At 44.9% G+C, this 5,009-nt stretch overlaps 1 pseudogene; it reads right to left on the bottom strand.

Moving 5' to 3' along the window:
* Positions 1 to 3,144: 3,144 nt before the first annotated feature.
* Positions 3,145 to 4,623, bottom strand: LOC121100094 (annotated as a pseudogene).
* Positions 4,624 to 5,009: the final 386 nt, after the last annotated feature.

Here is a 5,009-nt window from a genome sequence, read left to right as displayed (position 1 = left end):
TGATTCCCCTGTTAGAACCAAAGAAACAAGGAAGCGTGAGCAAAAGAAGGATAAAGTGAAGGGTTTTGCGAAGACGCGGCATCTCGGTGGTATGGTTCGCCCCTCACCTTCCACTAATTGGCTTCCGAATGCTTTTCCTCCAAGACCTAATTAGAAACATTCTACCTGGTGCTTTAGCAATGTGAAGATTCTTTCTGCTGTTGTTAAGCAAGTTTTTTTTTTCTTTTACAAGAAAGAAACTTAATTCAAAGTTTAGCTTCAATATGCTTGAATTTTAATCTCCTATTTCTTAGCTGAGGCACATTTTTTCCTTTGGATCAGAAAGCACTCCTGGCTGCTACCAAGAGTAAGAAATACCGTCCTGAGACAGATGTCTATTTCCTCCGCCAGGCTGGTGTGGAAGCCGACCCAGGTTTCCTTCCCCATCCGAATGGCAGGGGAAGCAGCAAGGAGATGTCAAACATTCTGCCTAAACCATTTCTTTCTCACCCCAATGCTCTTGCCACATCCAGTGTCTTTTAAAATAGCAGCAAAATGGCTCTGGAAGTAGATGGCATTGGTGGCAGGTGAGTGGCTAAGACCTCTAGGCTTATGAGTCACGCCTGTCCCAAGAGCAGGACAAGTTTGGGGCTGGGTCAGACCTGGATTTGAATCTCAGCCATGATGGTTTATAAGCAGTTTTGTCTTTGGAAGCGTATGGGACAGAATGTGTTCCACGACACCACCTTTCCTGTGATCTTGGGATTTTAATTAAGGCTCACATATTGAAGACACTGGGTGGTAAGTGCCCATGCTTTGTAAGGAAGGTCTAGACGTTTCTTTGTAGACTTTATTAGGAAGCAGTAAACCTAGTCTTTGAACTCTGTCCCCATTGCTCACCACCCCCAGTCTGTGTAAGAGAAAATGAGATGATGCGGGGAGGGAACAGGAGAATTCTTTGAAGGGTCTGAACAGAATTAGAAAATGCCAGATTTTTCTCCGCTGCTTCCTTCTTGGCCTCAAATCCTGGAAAACCATTGTTAAAGGTGGAGGTCATCTGAGGGAAAGGAAAATTGATGTGTCATAATCCTGCTCTTTGCTTGATGACCTAGAACAGAGATGGGCAAACTTTTTCTACAAAGAACCAAGTGGTAACTATTTCAGGCATTATGGGCCAAGTGTTCCTAGTTGTAGCAATTCAACTCTACCATTATAGAGAGACAGGCTTTCTAGACAATAGGTAAATTTGGCTGTATTCCAATAAAACTTTATCTCTAGAAATCTACTGGTCAGATTTGTCCTGTGGGTCATAGTGTCTGGACCCTGATTTAGAGATTTACCCATTAGTTCTCTGGGTTGGATCACAAGTGATTTCCCAGAAGAGTGTCTGATGGGCATTATGACATAATGAAGACGAGAGTGTCCCATAATGTCCTAGTCAAGAAAAGTTGTGAAGACTTAAAATGGGCAAAAAAGATAACTGGGTCTTTTTAAATGGAAGCCAGGCATTGTCTAGAATACTCTCCTTGGTCATGTGATTCTCTGGGATCTGCAGCTTTCATTCTCTTTAAGTTATAAAGAAATAATCTCTCTTTATAATTTAGTTTATATTATATATTTATACTATAATTTAATTCTATAGTTTCTGTAAATTCTGGAAAATTGATTGCTGGTAATATGAATTATTTCTGTCCATAGAGATGCAAGGGAATTTTGGGCATTCAATTCGTGCCCCCCTCTTTTCCTCCAAAGATGCCAGTTTTAGATCTAGCCCGCAAATTCCTTTCATTCCAGATTCCCGAGGATCTAAAACGTAACTGCACTTTGGATTCTCCTTCGAACTGTTTCTAACATTGTAATTGTTCCCTCATTAGCTAATGAGTTAAGGACCATTTTTGGCAAACGTTCATTTTATGTTTGCATAAGAGTTGTGATTTTGTCCTTCAACATCCAGGAAAGGAGAGGGAGCCCTAGACGAAGTGTGTTGAGCCCCTTTTAGGCATCACTTCAGAATTCTCTTGGCCCCTTAACCGCTTCCTCCAGTGTCTGCTGTTTTCTGCAGGTACAGTGAGAGAAAGCCTGGCCTCAGGCCTGCCCTGCATCACCTCCCCTTTCTGCCCTGGGTTTCTCTGATAAAATGGTGCTGAACTCAATGTGCTTAGCTTGGAATACCGGGGAGTTAATACCAGTGGGAACACCACTTGGCCAGTGGGGAATAAGAGACAATAGATAAATGCTTTCTACTTTCCTCAGTTTCTCTCACCCCCAGCTCTGAAATACATGTCATAAAGGTCTGTAGTCTGTCCTCACATAATGTTCCTCTTTGTCCTTCTTGGGGGCCAAGTTGAAAAAACACACCTGTATTGGCTTTGTCTCCTTCTCTTTCTTTCTTCTTCTCCTGCTCTCTGCCTCCCTGGGATCATAACCGTATATAAAAACTACCTGCATGCAAGCCTCTGGGTCTGGCCCTACTTTGGGGAACTTAGGCTAAGACAGGAAGAGACTTATACTTTTTTTTTTATTAAAGATTTTATTTATTTACTTGTCAGAGAGAGAAAGAGAGAGCACAAGCACAGAGGGAGCAGCAGACAGAGGGAGAGGGAGAAGCAGACTCCCCGCTGAGCAGGCAGCCCGATGTGGGGCTGGATCCCAGGACACCGGGATCATGATCTGAGCCGAAGACAGATGCCTAACCAACTGAGCCACCCAGGCAACCTGGGAAAGACCTATACTTTAACTGTTTGCTGGACAAGCATTCCCAGTTTCCTAGAGGCCAAGTGGATTCGGGCAGGATAGCCAGGAGTGAACTCTCTTGGAAGGACCCTGTCCTGGAGAAGTGTTTGCTGGGAGGGAGGCGGCCCTGATGGAAAGAGACTGCATGAAGTGTACAGACAGGGGGTGGGTATTAAGCTGGAGTAAAAGAGGTCAGCCTGAAATTGTATCCCCTGCCCTGAGGATTGGTCCAACGGGAGGTCACTGAAGAGGACTTGGAAAAATTTACAAGGAACCTCATAGATGAGCCAGAATTTGAGGACTGCTTTGCAAAAGTCATTAGACATAAAACAGCACCATAAAAAGCATCAACTAAAAAAAAAGAAAAAGAAAAAGTTTTATTCCCTAACCACTTATTTCACTGGCTTCTATCTTTTCTTTTTTCTTTTTTTTTTAGAAAGAGAACTGTTTATTACTTTTATGTACAGAAAATTCAACAGCATCCACCCAGCCCAGTTTGGCGGCCAGTTCTTTGGCCTTTGCCTTTTCCAGCTTGGTGATGCGAGCCACCGACTTTGGACGCAGAATGTTGCTTCCCCAGGGACAGTGGATCTCATCATATCTGTCATTGTCATTGGTCCTGATGGTTTTCACCAGCTTAGCCAGAGCTCCTTTGTCTTCTGCGTTAACCTGTGTGAAGGCGACAGTGGTATAGGTCTTCCTGTGGCCCAGACGCCCCAGCCTGGCCTTCCCCTTGACAGCGTGGTAGGGGACCCCCATCTTATGACACAGGGCAGGCAGGAAGACAGCCAGCTCAGTGCGATCCATATCGTGTGCGGTCACTACCAGCTGAGCCTTCTTGTTTTCCACTAAGGTGGTGACAGTGTTAACCCCAGCTTGAAGGACAGGCGACTTCTTAGTGGGGACATCCTCTTTGCCCACAGCCGCCTTCTCAGCCCAGGCCAACAATCTCTGCTTCTTTTCTTGCTGTGTTTCTGGTATTCGTGGGCCGGCTTAAGCAGCTGAGTAGCTGTTTGGTGGTCCGAGGCCTGGGTGAACTGGTTCATCATGGGAGGCACTTGTAGACATTTATAGAGAAGAGCTCTTGGACGCTGCAGTCAAATGTAGTGGGGCCATTTGACAAAGCAGGTGAGGTCCTTTTTGGGCTGGATGTCCTGTCCAATGCCAAAATTCTTGGGCCTTTTCTTGGACAGGGGATTGAGCACCTTCTTGGCCTCCTGTTTCTTCACGACAGAGGCTTCGGGGCTACCTTCTTCCTCTTCGCCTTTTTGCTTTCAGCATCTCGGGTGGCGGGAGGAGAGAGCTCCATTTGTTTCTCTTGACCACGGAGGAGGTAAGGGGACCTTGAGTAGGTGAGGAGCTGGATTAACAGAGGAAAAGAAGAGAGAGCATGCTGCCTCCCCTCTTCACCCATGTCTGTAAAATTGTGGGCTAGGATAAGCAGTGCAGGAGGTGAGAAGTTCTTAAATATCTCCAACATCTCTCCACATCAGTCCTGTATTGGCATTGAAAGTTTGCTAAGCAGTTCGGTCCTTTCCTAACTCCCTACCATGGTCAGGTTTCATGCACAGTTTGAATTTTCACTTAAAATGCATTAAAAGTAAAATGCCCATTGCTGTGATCTCTGTGGAAAAAAAAAGAAAAGAAAAAACAACTTTCGAGAGATTGAAAGTTGAGAGTTTGAAGTTGAGATATTGAGATTTTGATTTGGACTGGACTTTTTTTTTTTTTTAAGATTTTATTTATTTATTTTGAGAGAGAGAAGGGGCAGAGGGAGAGGGAGGGAAAGAATCTTAAGCAGATTCCACTGATTGTGGAGCCCTGCACGGGGGCTCTTGGGTCCACGACCCCAAGATCATGACCTGAGCTGAAACCAAGAGTTGGGCACTTAACTGACCGAGCCACCCAGGTGCCCAGGACTGGATAGGACTTCTTCTTCTTTTTTTTTTTTTTTAAAGATTTTATTTATTTATTTGACAGAGATAGAGACAGCCAGCGAGAGAGGGAACACAAGCAGGGGGAGTGGGAGAGGAAGAAGCAGGCTCATAGCAGAGGAGCCTGATGTGGGGCTCGATCCCATAATGCCAGGATCATGCCCTGAGCCGAAGGCAGATGCTTAACCGCCGTGCCACCCAGGTGCCCCTGGATTGGACTTCTTAACACCAAAATTCTTTTAATGACTAAAAATGCCTGGAAAGCTATGAAATCTGCCTCAGGTATGGTCAAAGGCCAGGGAAAGAAAAGTTGGTAGTATTTAAGGGCTCTTTCTTGAGTTTGTCCCATTCAATAAATTACTT

This window comes from Ursus maritimus, unplaced genomic scaffold (genome assembly GCF_017311325.1).
Source record: "Ursus maritimus isolate PB19 unplaced genomic scaffold, ASM1731132v1 scaffold_34, whole genome shotgun sequence".
Taxonomy (NCBI): domain Eukaryota; kingdom Metazoa; phylum Chordata; class Mammalia; order Carnivora; family Ursidae; genus Ursus; species Ursus maritimus.
Note: the sequence above shows the minus strand (reverse complement) of the source record. Positions and strands in the feature narration are given on the sequence as shown.